Raw genomic sequence first — 20348 nt, 5'->3', positions numbered from 1 at the left:
TTTTTTTTTTTTGTGACTTGATTCCTGCACACAGGAGCAGAAGAAACCACAATGAGAGCAATTTCCTAGGATTCCAATAGAGAACCAAGAGTCTTCATAGCTGCCATGCTAACCCAGGAAAGGCCCCCTATCAAGTAGCACATCACTCAGTACAGGAGAAATATTTGGTAAGTAAAGGAACTACTCTTTCTGCTCTCACCAAGTGTAACTGTCATCAATCGCAGCCAGGAGCTCTTCATGTGTGACTGTATCTCTTCCTTGGAAATGTACTCACCCGTAGGTTTCTTTTAAGTGGAAAGGATAGGGACTACCTTGTGCCTTCTTATCCTTATTTAAAGGTAAAGAGTCTGTCAGCAATCTGCCAGTGACTCCAGGAATAACAAGCATGGTATCTCGTAGCCTCCAGCCCTATCCTTGCAGAGAGATGAGCACTCATACAAAGCTCACTATTGAAGCACTAGCAACGTTTGACTGTTGTGCTAGCATCAGTGAGAAGAGACATTCACATACAGTGCTCTGGGGCATTCCCTAACAGTGTGGCATGCACAAGCGTAAAAAAAAAAAAAAAAAACATAACAGGTCCTATATTCAGAAATAGCTATTTTAGCAACATAGCTTCAGGTGCAAATTTACATGCAATAACTCATATTCTACCAAACAAATCCCAGGCAAACAGTAATGCAAAAACATATTTCCTGCTGTCAAGAAAATTTCTGGCAAAATTAATCAACCATTCATCCATTCAGGCTCTTTGCATACCCTTTTGTCAAGGAGGGAATACTAAGAGATTTCTTTTCTCCTCCACACACTCATTTCAATGAATTGAAGAATCCATCAAGCTTGAGTTGATTTATTGAACTGTCTCTTAGCTCAGCAGTATAACTACAGCAAATGAACTGATAACTTCTTTTAAAATCAGCAGTGACTTGATTCAACAATATCTGATATATTTAACTCTTTATAATTCCAAAATTAACTTATTCTAGAATTTCTAAAACAGCACAGGGATTTTTTGTTTTTCTTTGTTTTTGTTTGTTTGCTTGCTTGCTTGCTTGCTAAAAGCTGGCGTCTTTGCAGGAACTGCCTGGTGATCTGATAGCATTTTAAAAGCATATAGATTCAAGGGCTTTTTCCTTCAAGGCAGTGGTTCTCAACCTTCCTAATGCTGCAGTCCTTTAATACTTCTGTTGTAGTCACCCTCAGACATAAAATCATTTTCATTGCTACTTCTTAACTGTAATTTTGCTACTGTTTTTAATCACAATATCAATATTTTTAGAGCTAGAGGTTTGCTAAAGGGGTCATGACCCACAGGTTGAGAGCCACTGCTTTAAGAGCTGTTAAAACACATTTTAATTAATTAGATTTGTAAGGGATTTATCTATACACCTACAGCCTTTCCTGATGTAAATCGTTAATGGTGGTTAAAGTTTCTATTATTAACAAACAGTCATTCACTTTAGCTAAAAGAACTAAAAACAGACAGACTGCTTCTTTTTGTATTTATTACACTCGTTACACCAGGTAAAGATGATCAATGTAAAGAGAGGGACTTAGTGCATGAACATTAGAGAGAAACCAAGCAGACTGTTTAAACACACACTCTAGCACAGAGCTGGTCCACTGAGCCCCCCAGAGCCCATTTATCACACCCCAGCTTTGCATTTTTCTTTGTAAAGATGTATGACCTTTGCCTATTAGATTTCATTAACGGGGCACCATACAAGGCTCCTTTGCACATGGCAGGCTAGAGAGTGCAACATCCTCGCCTGAAGGATTCTTGGGAAGAGCTCATCTTCAATCTTTGTCCCTGGGAGGCACTTTTAACACCTGCCAACCACAGCACTATCATCAGAAAAACATTTAGAGATTTATCTTCGGGCTGGTAATTATAAGAGATAATTTGTTTGGAGTATGGATCAAGTTGGTCTAGCATAAACAAACTAGAGGCTCAAATTACATGATGAACATCATTAACTATTGATTTAACCACTGCAGGTCTGCAAGCTCCCTGACATTCTAAAGATGATGGGTTCCTGAAAACACACCTTCAGCTCAAACTTTCCTGAGAGACGAGAGCTGACTTCAGCTTGTTCTCAGAGTTATCCTGGTTTGCACTGCTTTTCCTTATTTGGGAGATCTGGGGTTTTTTTTTTTTTTGTTTGTTTTTTGTTTTTGTTTTTTTGTTTTGTTTTGTTTTGTTTTTTCTAGAACTGTCGATTTTCAGAACAGTAGGAGACTGAAAATGAGACACAGAAATGATTCAGAAAGTAGGAGAGTTCCCTAGAGCTAGATCAGGGAAGGGAATGGTCACAACTGCTGGCAAACTTTTGGGGTACTTTTCAGGGTTGGTGGAAAATGTAATAAAAGTGTCAATGGCTGAATATCTGTAATTTTATTGAAACTTCTGAGTTGTACAATTCCAAGGAATGCAGTTGGCATGTGAATTGCATTTCAGGCAAATTGCTATTAAAAGCAAAAACAAAAACAAACAAAACCACCGTAGACTGTCAGATACTTTTATAGGTGAATATTCTCCGGAGAGATTTTTAGAGGTGTGGAGCCAGCAGCATCACATGTCACACAGTGCTGTACATTTCCTTCCCCTTGGAAGTCTTTGAAAGACTTTTGGAAGATGTTGTCTCACAGGAGCCTCATTGTCTTCCTGTGCAGTGAGAGAAGCAGGCATTTGAAAAGCTTCTTTATTCTTGATGCCAGGGATAGACCCTGAGGTCTCTTCATGCAAGCTTTCTACTATTGAGCTGCCTCCCAGACTTGAGCTTCATCTTAAAAGTAAGGAGTCAGACACAGAGAAGAAGCTGAGGTTTAAGGACCTCAACCATGTGACATTGTGAGCTATTTTGTACACTCTGCTCTTCTCATCCTGTTTGCACAAAGAATGCCATGCAGTAGAAATAAAACAGTTCTCGGGAGGAAGAGAAATCCCATGAACAAGCATGTAGTGGATGAACCTGCAGAGGTTAGAGGACAGAGCAGAACCGGTGTGGATCCCAGCTGCATCCAGCACTGCTCTGTCTCTAAGCGGTTCTGTGGCTCACTGTGAAGAATTACAGCCTCAAGCTCTTGGTGTAAAGAAGCGCCTATACACACAGTAAGCACTCAATAAATGACACCATTAATGCTCTTTAATGCCATCATTAATACTGGTAGCAAAAGAATGGGGGTGGCAGGCTCTGTTGATCCTTCCCAAATATAGGTCCATAATTTCCTGTTAGAAATCTCTGGGGCTAGTGGTAGACTTTGCCATTTAGGATATTTTTGTTTGAAAGAGGCAAAATGGTGATTATAATGTAAACCATGCGTCAATCACAGCAGAGCTTAGAATAGATTCTCTAAACCACACAACAAAATGTCCGAAGGCACACAGATGAATACTTACACTGAATTTGATGTCAAAGCTTTCCAAAAATTTTATGATTTTTAAAGCTTTTTAGGTTTCAGAAATGTGTGTAAGGAAGTGTCAGCTTGAGCTACCTCTCTTTAAAATGTTAAATATTAAAGTTGCTGGGTAGTAGCGCACACATCTGAAGGCAGAGTAATGAGGAAATGGCCTCTGAGTCTGAGGCCATTGTGGGCTACAGAGGGAGTTCCAGGATAACCAGGGCTACACAGAGAAACCCTGTCTCAAAAACATTTACACGCACACACACACACACACACACACACACACACAAACCCCTACATGCATAAATATACTGCTTAGCGAAAAGAGCAGGGTTGTTTCTGGCTATATGTTTAAATGAGTTCAGAACTGGCCAATGAAAAAGTGCCTGGATGACCCTCTAACAAGTCATTCGTAGGAGATGGCTAACAGGTGTTAAAACCAGTCCTATTATCATGAATTAGGCAAATTAATTAAAATTGTGTCTTGTTCAAAAATTACATTTGTTGTCTCAGAGAAAACATGTAGTGGTACCCAAATACTATAAGGAGAACATTTCACTTATTAAGTATTTTATGGGGAGAAAGACAGATCAGTTAAGAGCGCTTGCTGTACGATCCTGAGGACTGGAGTTTGGATTCTAGGTAGGATCCTGCAAACACTTGCAACTCTAGCTCTAAGGGAAGAGGTACCCCCTTCTATAAGCACAGTGCTATGTGGGCCCGCTCACCCCCTTCTATAAGCACAGTGCTATGTGGGCCCGCTCACCCCCTTCTATAAGCACAGTGCTATGTGGGCCTGCTCACCCCCTTCTATAAGCACAGTGCTATGTGGGCCCACTCACCCCCTTCTATAAGCACAGTGCTATGTGGGCCAGCTCACCCCCTTCTATAAGCACAGTGCTATGTGGGCCCACTCACCCCCTTCTATAAGCACAGTGCTATGTGGGCCTGATCACCCCCTTCTATAAGCACAGTGCTATGTGGGCCTGCTCACCCCCTTCTATAAGCACAGTGCTATGTGGGCCCACTCACCCCCTTCTATAAGCACAGTGCTATGTGGGCCAGCTCACCCCCTTCTATAAGCACAGTGCTATGTGGGCCCGCTCACCCCCTTCTATAAGCACAGTGCTATGTGGGCCCGCTCACCCCCTTCTATAAGCACAGTGCTATGTGGGCCAGCTCACCCACATACACCTCACTTATACAGAGACACAGACGTACACACATACATAAATATTAAAAAAATTAAAAAAACATTTTAAAAATGCTTCATATTTAATTAAACATTGAAGCAGTTAATTAAAAGGGAAATGTGTATTTCATCAGAAATCCCTTTTAGCAAATGATCAGGTAGTAGATTTAAAAAGTGGGTTTGTTGTTGCTTAATTTACATATTTTGGCAAATACTTGACACTCAACCACTGAGCTACATCTCTAGGCTAGCTTAAGCTATCTATCTTATCTTATCTATTTAGTTATTTATTAGTTAGTTAGTTAGTTAGTTACTTAGTTAGTTAGTTGTGCATCTATATGTATCCATGTGTACTTTGTGTTTGCACATGCACAGAAGTCAGAAGAGGCTCTAACTCTCCACCCAGTCCTTTAAAGTAGATTCTCTCTCTGAGCCCGGAACTTGCATCCTGACTAGCCTAGAAGTCATCAATGTGAAAACTATGGTTAATATTACTATGAATAAAGTTAAGATGTAAATGGAATGAAAAAAATCATTTACAATAAACAAACAACCCCTCACATACATAACTTTAAAAATCTGTAACGAGAAGCTGGGGAGATGGCTCAGTTGTTAGAAATACTTTCTGCCCTTATAGAAGACTGAGTTCAATTCTCAGCACCCACACGAAGTCTCAAAACTATTTGAAACCTATGCCCAGGGGAATTGATGCCTTCTTTTGCCCCCTGAAGCACCATACATACATACATACATACATACATACATACACGTGAAACATCCATACATATAAAACAATTTTTAAGTTAGTAAAAAGACTCAATAGAAAATGAAGCAAAAGTTGAAAAGTGAGAGAAGAATTTTTTAAAAAATAGTTGACTATTTAAAGAAAGTTTCAATGTCGTATGTGACCAAGAAAAGACAAATAAGACAGTAATGAGATAGTAAGTTCACTACTAGTTGTCTAAGACTTTTAGGAAAAGAAGTCTAAAGCTACTTAAAATATGGCAAAATGGTGCTCTTGAATAAAATAGGTAAGAATACATGATAGAAAAAATTTAAAAATATATACTTATAAATTTAAAATTAAATAATTTATGATTCAACCATTTAGTGGTTTGGGGAAAACTATTTTTTAAAAAATGAAAGACATATCATGTAAATGTGCATGTGTGAGGATAGGAAAGGAGTATTTATTCATAGTGGCAAAAAGTTAAAACCACCATTATCCTGCCATGCCTCCTTCAGAGTGACAGTCATACCCACACAATTAAAGCAAGAACCATCTTGTTGATACTAAAAGAGTGAGCTATTTACAGACCCTTTCCATAGGAAAGAAGAAAATTAAGAGAAAAAAGAGACTATTCTAGAGTAATATATGTATTATGATCATGTTGTTAGTACTGGTTTAACTCCATACTCTATAAGCCTAGAGTTGTGTTTCCCTATACATGCTTATCTGTGTTTCTATGATTTTGTACATGGAGTTCTCTTAAGGGAAGGTACTTATGTATAGGAACAACATAATAAATATTATATATCTTTTATCATTTTCTTCATAAAACGTTATTATTTTATGACTTTGTGTGATAAAGGGGAGACGGGAGAATGATGAAATGAACCACAAGGGTGTCTTTGCTTTGTACTGTAAAGAGTCTGCACAGTACACTCAAGTTTGTCTAAGTACACAAATAAGCACTGGCAGTTATGAGAGTGACAGAGGCGCCTTCAGCAACTCATTTGTTAAACAGTCAGCTCCTTCCGAACAAAATGCAAGTCATTATCTACCCAAACAAGAAAACAGTCTGCAGATGCATCTCCTATGCCGAGCTTAGAGGCTGTGTTATCATAATAGTCTATTCAGTTGGCAAATGCCCTTTGTAGAATTCAACCATTCCAAGGTCAGGACAAGACAGGGGATTAATGGACTAGCCACGACATCAGGGATCATTCCTTCTAGGACAGAGGGTGAGCATAAAAACTCTCCGACTCGGGGTGATCCCTAAGTGATGCTGGTGTGAAGAGGGGCTTGGAGGACTGCACAGAAGACGCTCTGCCTCCGTGGCTGGGGATATCCACTTCTGCCTCATCTCTGTGCATCTGTACAACCCCACCCATCAGTCTTGCAGCACACCTGTCCTAGACAGGTTTCACTATTGCTGTGATAAAACACCAACCAAACCCAACTTGGACAGGAAAGGGTTTGGTTGGCTTACAGGTTACAATCCACCATGGAGGAAAGTTGAGGCAGGAACCTGGAGGCAGGAACTGAAGCACAAACCTTAGAGGAACACTGCTTACTGGCTTGCTTTCCATGGCTTGCTCAGCCTGCTCTCTTACACAAATCAGTGCCACCTGCTTAGTAGTGACACTGCCCACACTGTGCTGGACAGTGCCACATTAATCGTTAATCAGGAAAGTGCTCCCATAGACTCACCTACAGGCCAATCTGACGGAGACATTTTCTCAGTTGAGCTTTCCTTTCCCCAGGTAATTTTAGCTTGTGTCATGCTGACAAACAAACTAATAAGCACAACACCCATCTCTATCCCATTCCATGCCTTGAAAGTAGGGTGGAGATTGTTACTCTGATTAACAACCTATGTCTACATGTAGTTCCATAACATCGCCCTCTGAGCTCCACAGTGTTTCCTGGAGCATGACAGTAATTCTTCCTTCCTTTCCTGCCCATTCTTATCTGTTATGAACCCCTTTGAAAAAGGTCTTGATTCCTGAGCTTCAGCCCAGAGCAGAGGGTAGGTACCTCTTGCCACACCTTCACCACAGGTTTGCCCCTCTCAGCTGTCAGAGAGATACCAACCTACAGAGACATGCACCTGAGGGGTGCATCTTCATATACCTACAAGTGGTGGTTCTCTAGGTCAAAGGTCACTCCCGTGTTTATTTTTTTTCCCATGAAGACATACTTATGGCTTTGTGTATCCTGATTTGATTTGCAGCAGTACCTTCCAGAAAAGAGGACAGGAAACAGCAATAGGCTCTTAATGCTTTTGTCTGTCCAACGCCCCTCCTCTGCTATGAATAGATCTCTTTAATAGACCACAGGGGTTGGCAGTGATCCACATAACATTTCACTCTCACAACCTCTTGGGACAAATGAAGAAGAAAGATGCACATCCTCACAGCCTCGGGTGAGCTTGGAGAGAGAGGCTCGGATCCTGCTAGGGAGATTCGCCTGCTACCTGTGGAGCTAGTGACAGCCCCTGTGCCAAGAACTGGGAAGTGAGACCAAGCCAGAGGGAAATGGGTGCCATGACATGGTGACATGTATGTTAGTTTGATGTTTCCATCCTCTGTCAACGAAGCCCTAGAGTGGAAAAAGTTTTTTATGTGTCTCTTCTCTGGACCATTCATTTATAGAGTTCCTTCCCAATGCCCTTCATAAAAACAGGTGAATGTCAGGTCTCCCCAATGACCAAAACCATCTGCAGTAAATTAATTGACCTTAGGAAGATGGCTGTGGGAACTTCAATTTATGGTTAAGAGATTCCAGAAGCAGAGATTAGTGACTGACATCTGAAGAAAGAGCTGGCTTTGTACAATGGAACCCTAACTCTATACTACCTGACACAATTCCAGGTAGATGACATCAGAACTGAATTGGGCAAGCTCCAGGCAAATGAAATCCCAGTACAGAGGTGGGAGGAAGGCATGAGGTCTCAGCCCTAGCTAAAGAGCTGTTGGTAACTGATAAATGCTGGGAGAGGGAGAGTCGGGGTCTTTTAAGGGCATGGCCCCTGGTAGGTTGACCTCACTCCAGTGGAAGGCCACACAGCCAAGAGCATTGGCAGTGTGACTTGAACTCGATGAGTTTAGGAGAAGACAAAGAAACAGAGGACACAACGTAAGAGGGGAGGTCCTGCCCTCTTGCTGTAAGTCAGGGTCTGAGAATGCAAAGGTGAAGTCCCTGGTCATAGAGGACTTCAGGACAACAGAGAAGATGGACTAGAAAGAGAATCAGACAAGCTGAGGGCATGCAGTGATACCCAAGGAGAGGCAAGAATTTGACAGACCTCCTTAGAGACAGAAGGTCAATCTGCAGCTGCTGGTGGCAGGGTGTGGAGCAGAGCAGATTGGGAGAGACTTCTAATGGGTGCAAGGGTTTTTTGAGGGTAATGAAAGCAGTTTAATGTTAGATTACAGTGGCCATGGCACAAATATATAAATATATGAAGACCACTGGATTATAGAGTCTTAACACGTGAACTATATAGTATCTACCCTTAAGCACCATAAAACTGTGGCAGAGAATTTGATCTGGAAGCTCAATGTAGGTTTCTGCCAGGAAGGATGACTGACTGAACTTCAAAGAAGAACGGGGAAAAAGTAGGGGGCAGGGGGCGGGACAGGCATTTCAAGTTGACAGGATGTTGTGCCTCAAAGCATAGGAGCAGAAAAGATGGAGAAATAAAACCCATCTTGTAGGATACACGCAGGGTGTAGGATACACAGTGGGTGCAAGAGGTGGGAGCTAAGCCGAGAAAGGCAGGACTCCAGATGGTTTAGGGAGTAAATGTTGGATGTGTTCACTGGCCACAGAGCAAGGTGCTACTTGAACTGACTGGAAAGGTACTTCAAGCACTGAAAGAGTTTGAAGGTGGTAAGAGGGTATGAATAGAGGCGAGTGTTAGTGTGGAAGGGAATAGTAGAGATGATTTGAATGTAAAGCCACAAACCAGCATCAGGTGTGGTGGTGCACACTTGTGAATCCAGCTCTGGGAAGGCAGGAGGATACTGAGTTTCCCAGGTCAGACTGAGCTATGTCATTTGTTCAAGGTCATCCTAAACCATTTAGTGAGACCCTGCCTCAAAAATACAAGAATGAGGGGATACAACACAAAAGGCACTTGCATAGCAAGAGGAAGGCCGGGTGTAGCATGGGGTGGGGGGTGATGAAGAGAGGGGAAAGATAGAAAAACTGTTTGTGAAATAAGACATGTCTCTGCTTCAGGTTTTCTACATAGAACTCTGAAATTCCCAAATTTCCTAAGTGATAGATATACTCTCTTATACTTTCCTGGCTATAGGAGCATGCTTTAGTTTAATGAATTGACTCTTGGTGGGCTTCTGGGTTGGAGAGCTGGCCAGTGAGGTGCATACAGCCACATGCCACATGTCCAAGTGTCCAACTCCATAGAGACAGAAGCTGCTATGATCAGGACCTTTCTCAACCATGCCTTCATGCTCTTCTTCATCTGTCTGTTCTTATCATATATTATTATCTAAACCACTTCCCTAAGCTTTGTGAGCCATTCTTACAAATTATGATCATCAGATGGTTCCTGGGAACCTTTGGTTTACTGTTGGTTTGCTAAATACATAGTTGGTAATTTGGACTCTCAGCGATCATCTGAGGTTGGGGCAAGCAGTCTCAGAAGATAATACCTGTGGAGTCTGCACTGGTTCCAGAGAGATGGGGTCAGTGTTAAGCTGTAGGCCAGAGAAGTAGGTGTTAATGAGAATTGGAGAGGTATTTGATATGGGGAAAGGCATCCTATTAGGTGGCCAGGAGTACAGAATTAAAAATAGTTTGTCCCTACATGGTCTTGTACAAATAACCCATGTATCTCCATAGCAGGGTGATGGCATATATGGATGGTTTCTAGGATGGTTTGGGGTTGAGTCCACAGCAAAAGGAATGGAAGTTCACTGTTCACTACTGAACTCAACTAGGAGACAACGTAAATTTAGGAAAAGAAATGATTAATGTTCAACAGAAGGTCCCTACTGCATCATTTGCCAAGTTTCCTTGCTGCACATATTTACCCACCTAAATCCAGACCCAGAACACACACATGATGAGAATGAAGTTGACTTTCCCTCTGCCCTACAAATAGCCTCGGCTAACTCCGCTAACCAGACTGGATGGATATAACAGCTGTTCATTGGAAGAACGCTGGATGTTCTTCACTGCCAGATGGTAGCAGCTCCCTAGGGCAGGCAAGCAGACACACACACACACACACCCATGAGAGAGAGAGAAAGAGAGAGAGAGAGAGAGAGAGAGAGAGAGAGAGAGAGAGAAAGAGAGAAAGAGAGAGAGAGAGAATGAGAGAGGGAGAGAAGAAGAGAGAGACAGAACACTTAGGGTCAATACTGATATATTCCTTGGTGGAGTTACTGAAATCTAGGTTTGAGAGAAAGGCCAGGATTTAAAAGCATGTTATGACTGTCATTAATACTTTGCATACTTGCTAGAAATAAAAAGCTTTTATTTTACATTTTAAATTTATAGAATAAGACCATTCATGACAGCTGTATCATTTAAACAAATGATTGTTCCATTTACCCCCGGAACAATCCCTTGCCCCCTTTGCTCTTTTCAGGAGAGGAAGAAAAGCTTTCAAAGGGTGTCTCACTGAGAGTCAGTAAGACAAATCCACAAAGGAGTATGGCAGAGCCCTCCTGCTTGGTTTATCTGAATCACCACATTTGGAAAAAGCTCCTATACAAAATATTGCTAGAAATTCTCTGTTGACCTCTCCAGCCTGCAGATAATATAGATAATATGAGTAGCTACATAGAGTTAGATGGCTATGCTGATGGAAAGCAAGGAACTAGAGTTCTCCAGATCCTACCTCCCCCTGTCTTACACACACACACACACACACACACACACACACACTATACATTTATACATATACACATATATATATACATACACATAAATATCAGAAAAGCAGTTGGCAGTTGGGGATACAGCTTGTATTGGAGTACTTGCTCAGCGTGTATGAAGCCCTAGGCCCCAGCCCCAGTGTTGTATAAAATAATACGTAAGAAAGAAAGAGGAGCAGTAGTGAGTGCTCTTCATGAACTCATATACTTTCAGGATTAAAATAAAACAAGATATGAATGTCAGATTTAAAAATGGGTCTTTTTTTAAGATTTATTTTATTTATTTTATGTGTTTGAGTACACTGTAGCTGTATGGATGGCCGTGAGCCATCATGTGTGTGGCTGCTGGGAATTGAACTCAGGACATCTGCAGGCCCCGCTTGCTCCAGCCCCGCTCTCTCCAGCGTAATTTTCTGTACCTGTCTTCAGATGCACCAGAAGAGGGCGTCAGATCTCATTACTGGTGGATGTGAGCCACCATGTGGTTGCTGGGATCTGAACTCAGGACCTTCAGAAGAGCAGTCATTGCTCTTACCCGCTGAGCCATCTTGCCAGCCCCTAAAGTGGGTCTTAAATTCATTTAGTTCCATTGCTCACTTAATCCCTTTGCTTAATGTTTTTAACATGTTTACTTGTGTGTGTGGTACACCGTAGCACACGCGCATCACAGCACAGGTGTGGAGGTCACTTAGTTACTTGATTTTCTCCTTTTACCCCGTGAGTCCCAGGAATAGAACTGAGAGGGTATGCATATGGTATGGTATGGTAAGGAATAGGCCTGAGGCTTGGTAGCAAGCATCTCTACCTGCTACACCATTTGCTGGCTCTACTCTATGATCTTATTGGTCAGCTCCTCTCAGCCTCTTAGGCTCAGTCTGTCTCTTCCCTGGGACCTTTTGTTGATCTGTATTGGGTAGTACCAGGTTAGGGCCTCCTGCCTCCCAAGCAACACCTTGGTCTATTCTTAGTTCCTTCACCTCACTCTGATGGTTAGTCATGAGCCTTGGGCTAAGTGCTTCTGTAGATGGGAAAGTCATTTCTCCCTGAGATGTCCCACTCCATCTTTGGCTATAATAGGAGAAAGCTTTCACCCAATATGGAAGCAGAATTATGTTCTTACATTTCCCCCCACTAACTTTCAGCTTTCTGAATAAAAGACTGACAACAACAATGAAACAATGAAACAACAATGAAAATTTAAGGTAAATTTTAAATTTATATTAAAATTTAAATTAAAGGTAGGAAAATTAAAATTTAAGTTAAAGGTAGGAAAAAATCTTATTTCAGTTCATATATGAGAGAAAATAGGGCACATTTGCCTTTTTTTTTTTTTTAGCTTATTTTAACATAAGAATCAACAATTTCACATATTTTCCTGAAAATGATGTAATTATTTATGGTCAAGTAAGTCTCCCTTATGCATTTATGTAGCTTTTTCTTTAAGCATTCATCAGTAGATGGATATCTACTGGCTGGCTCCCTATTTTGGCTATTGTCAACAGAGCTGTGATGAACATAGGCATGAAGGTGTCTGTGTTATGTGCTGACAGACTCTTGTGCAACACTCCAGGGGTGGTTCGGCTGGATCCTATGGCTCTGTTTTTAGTTTCCTGAGGGACGTCTTATTTCCACAGTCACTGGACTAATTTGTACCACCAAAGAATGTATGAAGATTCCTTTTTCTCCACATCCTTGCCAGTATTTGTCGTTTTTGCATTCTTTCTCTCACCCCACCACTGTGTGTGTGTGTGTGTGTGTGTGTGTGTGTACACAAAGTCAGTGTCTGTTCTCACTTTCCACCTTGTGTACACAGGCTAACTGACCCACAAGGATGACCGGCGCATGCGCTGCTTGTGTAGCGCAGGCTTTATCCACTGAGCCATTTCTCTAGTCCATGTTGTCGTTTTAAGGACAGGCATTTTTTTTTTAACTGGGGTAAGATGGACTCTCAGTTTTGGGTTGCTTCCTCCATGGCTACGTCTCCTTTTAAGAAGCCCCGTTCATTTTGTTTGCTTGGTGAGGGACGATATGATTTGTTGTTTGGGTGGTTTGTTCTTTGAGTTCTTCATAGGTCTAGGGACACTCTAATTCATGAGTCAGAGTGACAGCAGGGAAAGGCAGCGGCCAAGTACGGGAGGCATGCCTGTGACTCTGCTTCAGTGTGGCCTGGTCAGCTGGTGCTGTAGCCCTGTCTGTAGGGTGTGAAGTCAGCACTTCGGTCTGTTCGCTTGCATGGCAGCATCTGGGAGCTGGCGTTTTCTGTCTGTTTGTTTTCTCTTGTCTTAGTGGATTTAATAAGCATGTCATGCTAGCCCAGAAGGGCCTGGGGTTTGTGATCCCCTGTCCTTTGCCTCCCAGCTGATGCGATTATAGACACAGGCTACCATGTCTGGAAAGGGCTGTTTGTGTTTGTATTCTTTCTCTGTTTTGTTTTGCTTTTCCATCCAAGACAGCCTTTGCTCTCTTTCCCAGCATTCAACTTTTTGCGCTTTACAGGGTTGCAGCCTGAAGACAAGCCTGGTCCTGAGATCCACAGCTCTCAGTGCCTTGGTATACTTTAGAGAATCATATAGGCAGCTTCTTAAAAGCTCATATTTATTAAAGTGCATGTTTCTGGGAGTGTGCACACACATGTGTGTGGTCACAGAAGCCAGAAGAAGGTATCAGATTTCCTAGGGCCAGAGTTAAAGGTAGATGTGAGCCTCCCATTGTAGGTGCTGGGAACCGAAGTCTGGGACTCTGCAAAAGCGGAGATCACTCCTAACTTCTGACCCATTCCTCCAACCCCTATTTGGGCAACTTTTAAAATTTCTAAAGTTTGGTCTTGGTCATTTGAACTATCAGGAAAGAAGTAGTGTATTCCATACAAACTTCTAGCATATCCTATTGAATCATCTACCAATGAACTTATGCTTCTCTCTCATGCTTAAAAATAAAAAAAAAGACTTTTATTTATTATGTGTGGTATGTGTGGATGATGTAGCCTCACCCTTCTGCACAAATGTGGAGGCCAGAGGTCAGCATCTGGTCCTGTTTTTCTATTGCTTGCCACCTTACTTTTTTTGAGACAGGGATCTCTCACTGAACCTCGGGCTCCCCCTTTTACACTATACTGCTGGCCAATGAGCCCCTGGGAACCTCCTGTCCTGTTCTTCACCCCTTCCTTAGTACTGGGATTACAGGTGACTGCTACACGACAGACTTTTTAACTGGGTTCTAGGGACCCAAACCACAGCCCCCAAATACTCAGTGAGCCTTCTCACCAGTCCTGGCAAGGAAGTCTGGTTTTTTGGTTTTGTTTTTTGGTTTTGGGGTTTTTTTGTTTTTTGTTTTTTTTTTTTCCTTTTGTTGTTGTTGTTGGTTTTTTAGCTTAATTTTTTTTTTAAGACTCTTGAAGGTTTCAGGCATTAATACAGCTTCTTTGTGGATTTTACAGGGCCCTCACTTCCTGTCTTCTGTCCTTTGAATGGCTAAGGCTATCCTGGCAGTTTGCATACTTGTCTTTCATCTGGCCAATTATAGGGGACCTTTCACAAACCCAACACCTCTGTTTTTAAATCTTCTAAGGCTTTCTGTTCTGCCTATCTCACTTGACCACTTACTTCTCTTTTAAAGTCACCTACTATGTATTAAACAGGCAGTTATTAAATTCCCTGTGTATTCTCTGGTCCCAATTTATTTCACTTCAAGGCATTTTCAAATCCAGCAATCATGTTGCATATCTGTTTATTGCTTTATTATCCCTCCACCCTGTGCCCAACATAATTCCAAGTCTATGATGATGGATGGGACTTTGTCATATTCTTACTGTGCCCTTGATGTCAAAAATACTGGCTGGTCCATGGCAGATATCAATAGATACTTACCAAATGAATAAGTAAATAAATGGGGAAGTGTATGCTGATGTTGATGGGCAGGTCAGAGATGTGAGTACCACGCACTAGACTCTGGGATATAAGCATCTTAAGCATCCATCCCCTAAAGATTTGCAGTCCTCATTTGTCTAGCACATAAGATGCTAAGTTGTTTCAAGAGTATGTGGGCGAAGAGAGTTAAAACAGAAGGAAAGGAGCTGCCCTACCATGCTGTAAAATAGGCTGCATGTCCTAATTTGTCTTCTAGCCTGTGTAAATAACAGATCCTTGTATCCCGTGAACCTGCAGGAACCGGCCCAACTTTTATCTTGTGTTAACCACCCTAACAACCCTCTGGTGCTCACTGGCCAGATGGTGCTGTTCCTGTGGCCTTGGGTAAGGGGAGGGATGGGATGCAGTGTGTGTGTGTGTGTGTGTGTGTGTGTGTGTGTGTGTTTGTGTGGATGGGGTGTGGGATGTGGCTGGAGCACCTGGGAGCAAGCACTGGGCTGGGTGGCAAAGCTTCCTCCACTTTTCCAACATCTGTACTCTTTGCCAACTCAAGCATTTTACAAAAATCTCATTAGGCATCAAATGCTCGCTGCCAAGCTGTGTCCAGAGGGCATTGTGGCCTCCCTAGAGGGCTCTCTGGAGTCTCCAAAAAGTAATAGGATGAGGAAAAGCCAGGATATTAAGAAGTGGAAAATGAAGCACCCATTTAAAGTTTGTGATTGGTTGTCATGGAAACTGAAAGGCTGTTTCACACTAAGAGACCCTGGGGTGGGGGGCTCTGGGCTGTATTTTTCTCCTCTGTCATATTTAAGTGTGGGGTTTGCAGCAGTTCTCTGGGCTGGATTAGCAGCACAGTGTCTAATCGGTATTAATTTCCCCAATGTCACCAAGACCGCCTATCAATCTGCATAAATTCTATGGCAAAACTTTAGGAAGAAACGCTATTCAAAGCAAATGATGCATCAAATTCAAACAGGCCATCAAGATTGCTAATGGATTTTAATAGCAGCTATTACTCCATAATAGTATTTTCCCAACAGCCGTTTGTTGATACAATTCGTTTACAAGACCTTTATGTCCAAGCCCAGGAGACAGCCGCCACTCATTTATAATCATTTGGGTCCACCTACAAACAAATGCTACTTATTTGCATTTGTATGATCTGCAGATTTGACCCACTCCCACCTCATTCAATGAGACTAACTGTGAATATTACAAGCTAGATTAATTAGTTAATATTTAGATGCACTATTGCCAGAATAAGAAAGACTGCAAACTGGCAAACTCAAAAGGGAAGACTTATGGATTGCTTGGCTGCATTCTGAGCTGTGATGGTTGCTGCAAGCTGCTTTTGAGCCCTATGTAAATCAGTAACAGGCCCAATTTTGGATTCAGATAGAAGTTTCTGAAACCTAAGGAGCAGTAAACTAGCCTGAGTTTCTGCTTTAGATATTGAGAGAGTGGCAGTAAACCCCAGTGAAACAAAGAGCAGAGTGCTCCTGGTAAGGTCATTACAATGATCAATGAATGTAAGGGCAGTTAATTAATTAATTAATTAAGGAAAGGCAAACTTTACTTCTCATGTCATAGTTAAGGTTACAGCTTGGAGAATACATACAAGATTGCAAGCTCACAAAGTCTCACCTACGGAACACATTAAAAATGCAGATTCCTGAGCCTGTTGGCCAGAGATAGAAGGAGAAGCCCAGGAAGTCACATTTTAACCATTGCTCCAGGGGATCTCATGCTAGCCAGCTGGGGATCACATATTGCAAAACTTCAGGGAAAATGGCATTTGTTCATAAATTGTAACTAAAATCTTGGTGCTAAGCTCTAATGACTTCAAAAATATGTGTTGGAAGCCTACCTAAAATTTCATCTGAACATTTGTTTTCATGATTTTGTTTGTTTAGTTTTGCAAATTGAGAAAAATATTTCTTATTAATATTTTTTCTTTCAGTAAATATTTGCTAGCTACAATTAGGAAATTAAAGCAAAATGCAAAGTTTATTTTTTCATCAAAACTTAGAAAAATTCTTTAGAAAAACACAGCAAAAGAAGCAAATAGCTTTTTTAATAATCTAAGTAAGTATAAAATAAGTACAAACAAGTATACTTCTAGGTGCACTTTATCTGTAAATTCATGGTATTTATAGCTCTGGGACTATTACCATATAGCACTTCAGCGAACTTTTGGGAGCGAGTGTGCCTGTGTGAAATGCAGGGGCAGGTGTAGGTTCTCCCACTGCCTGGCCAAGGCTGATTTGCTTTGAGTGAACTGTGTGGACTCCTTGTGCCTCCTGTCCAGGAGATGTTGAGGGGCTTTGCTTAATATTGCACAGTCAATAGACTAGGAACCACAGGGGAGAGGACTTGTGGCTGCCTCCGAGTTAGGAAAGATACAGGCATTTCACACCTGTGAATTCAGTAGGCCATGTAACGTGGACATTGCATTGCATCCTTCACTTAAACCTCTGGACAATTTGGGTGGTGGGTAGCACTTAGGGATGAGAAGGCCATCATCCCAGGGAATTCCTATACCTAGTACATCATAGCACAAAACATTTAGATAAGAAATGATTGAAGATTCAAAGCCAAAGCTGGTCCTTCTACATTTCCATACAAAACCTTAGCCAGGCAGAAGTCAAGGCCAGGAATCCTTGTGGGGTTGGGGGAGTCAGGGACAGATAGGGTGAGCCCTTGGGGGCTGCCATGTTCTCTTGGAGCAGGTGCTTGCTGGAGAAGCAGACTGGGCATAGAGAATGCTTTCCTTTAGCTGTAGACTATCCCAGCCCTGAGGTAGTGCTCTAGCAAGGAGGTGGAAATGTGGAGGTGGGGGAGCTGGCTGCTCCTCCCGTCCTATGCTGGTCTTCTGCCCTGGAGACAACCAGGGAGCTGTAATGGAGATGAGCAATGGACGCCTGCCTGCCTGAGCTCTGGTATGACTGGAAAACTCGTCACAGCATTTTTGTAGTTTACCTTTGCTTCCTTTAGATATTAAAAAAATAATATAGAAAACATCAACCCCATTTTTCACTTTTCCTAACCATCTGTAAATATTAAATGAAAAAATTTCAGAAATAAACAGATAGTAAGATTTAAGCTGCACACCAGTCTATTCCTCATCTCTCACTTCTTGCCTCATTCCTCTCCTCCCACGATTCAACCTGGCTGTAGCCACCCAGAATCTACCTAAGTTATTACACTGTTGTGGTTCTTATGTTCAAGTAATCCTTCCTTTACTTAATAGTGATGACAGTAGTTTGTATCCATCTAGGAAGCTGCAAAGGTCTTCCTTTAAAGAGAAAGGGTAAAGGGGCTAGAGAGGTGGCTCAGTGGTTAAGAGTACTGACTGGTCTTCTAGAAGTCCTGAGTTCAATTTCCAGCAACCACGTGGTGGCTCACGACCATCTGTAAAAGGATCTGATATCCTCTTCTGATGTGTCTGAAGAGAATGACAGTGTACTCACATGTATAAAACAAATAAATACATCTTTAAAAGAGAGAGAGAGACAGAGAGAGAAACAGAGAGAGAGAGAGAGAGAGAGAGAGAGAGAGAGAGAGAGAGAGAGAGAGAGAGAGATTCTCAGTTTACTAAGATTTATTCTGTCATTATAGCTAATCATTTATTGTGCCTGGTTTATAAGTTACACTCTGTCATAGTGACATATATGCTAAGTTTGTATCTCAAGTACCACAAAGGCTCACGTGTTAAAAGGTCTGCCTTCACCTTGTGGTGCTGCTAGGAGGTGATGGAGCTTTAGGGTACGGGACCTAGGGGAAGAGTAGGTCATTAGGATCACATCTTGAAGGGGACATTAAAACCCCAGTGCCTCTGCACTCCCCTCTCTTTGTGGATGTGTGTTAGCTGCCATGCGGTCTCCCGTGCAAACATTGCTCCATAATGTTCTGTGCTGCTACCATCCAGAGCAGCAAGACCAAGAATCTATTGTCAGAAACTCTAGAATTTGGAGTCAAAATAAAGCTTTCCTACCTGTAAGTTATTTTATTTTATTCATTTTTCTATTTTTTTGTTTGTAGAACATGACCAAGTTATCATTGAGTAGAGCATTGTTCAGCTTCCATGTGTATGTGTGCTTTCCATTGTTTTTGTTGGTATTTAAGACCAGACTTAGTCTGTGGTGATCTGATAGGGTGCATGGGATTATTTTAATCTTCTTGTATCTGTTGAGGCCTGTTTTGTGACCGATTATATGGTCAGTTTTGGAGAAGGTTCCATGAGGTGCTGAGAAGAAGGTATATTCTTTTGCTTTAGGGTGAAATGTTCTATAAATATCTGTTAGATCCACTTGGTTCATAACTTTGGTTAGTTTCACTGTGTCTCTGTTTAGTTTCTGTTTCCATGATCTATCCATTGCTGAGAGTGGGGTGTTGAAGTCTCCCACTATTGTGTGGGGTGCAATGTGTGCTTTGAGCTTTAGTGAAGTTTCTTTTATGAATGTGGGTGCCCTTGCATTTGAAGCATAGATGTTCAGAATAGAGAGTTCATCTTGGTAGATTTTTCCTTTGACCAGTATGAAGCATCCTTCTTTATCCTTTTTGATCACTTTAGGTTGAAAGTTAATTTTATTCAATATTAGAATGGCTACTCCAGCTTGTTTCTTGGGACCATTTGCTTGGAAATTTGTTTTCCAACCTTTTACTCTGAGGTAGTGTCTGCCTTTGTTACTGAGGTGCATTTCCTGTATGCAGCAAAATGCTGGGTCCTGTTTACATATCCAGTCTGTTAGTCTATGGTTTTTTTTGGGGGGGGGAATTGAGTCCATTGATGTTAAGAGATATTAAGAAAAAGTGATTGTTACTTCCTGTTATTTTTGTTGTTAAATGTGGAATTATCTTTGTGTGGCTATCTTCTTTTGGGTTTGTTGAAAGATTACTTTCTTGCTTTTTCTAGAGTGTAGTTTCCCTCCTTGTATTGGTGTATTCCATCTATTATCCTTTCTAGGGCTGGATTTGTGGAAAGAGATTATATAAATTTGGTTTTGTTATGGAACACCTTGTTTTCTCCATCTATGGTAATTGAGAGTTTTGCTGGATATAGTAGCCTGGGCTGGCATTTGTGTTCTCTTAGGGTCTGTATGACATCTGCCCAGGATCTTCTAGCTTTCATAGTCTCTGGTGAGAAATCTGGTGTGATTCTGATAGGCCTGACTTTATATGTTACTTGACCTATTCTTTCTTTGTTTAGTGTATTTGGTGTTTTGATTATTATGTGGTGGGAGGGATTTCTT

At 41.6% G+C, this 20348-nt stretch overlaps 1 protein-coding gene and 1 long non-coding RNA gene across 21 annotated transcripts in view; one reads left to right on the top strand and one right to left on the bottom strand.

Annotated features, from left to right (window-relative positions):
- LOC116103630 overlaps window positions 1-2152 on the top strand; it is a 5922-nt gene extending 3770 nt beyond the window's left edge. The window contains exons 3-4 of the long non-coding RNA XR_004123519.1: window positions 35-167; window positions 1999-2152. This is a non-coding gene — a long non-coding RNA (uncharacterized LOC116103630). The remainder of the gene's footprint in view (window positions 1-34; window positions 168-1998) is intronic.
- Window positions 1-20348, bottom strand: part of Prune2 (prune homolog 2 with BCH domain) — a 254707-nt gene that overhangs the window by 125781 nt on the left and 108578 nt on the right. The gene's annotated exons all lie outside the window — the stretch shown is intronic.

Source organism: Mastomys coucha, unplaced genomic scaffold (genome assembly GCF_008632895.1).
Source record: "Mastomys coucha isolate ucsf_1 unplaced genomic scaffold, UCSF_Mcou_1 pScaffold21, whole genome shotgun sequence".
Lineage (NCBI taxonomy): Eukaryota > Metazoa > Chordata > Mammalia > Rodentia > Muridae > Mastomys > Mastomys coucha.
The sequence above is the reverse complement of the archived record's forward strand: the minus strand, read 5'-3'. Positions and strand labels throughout refer to the sequence as shown.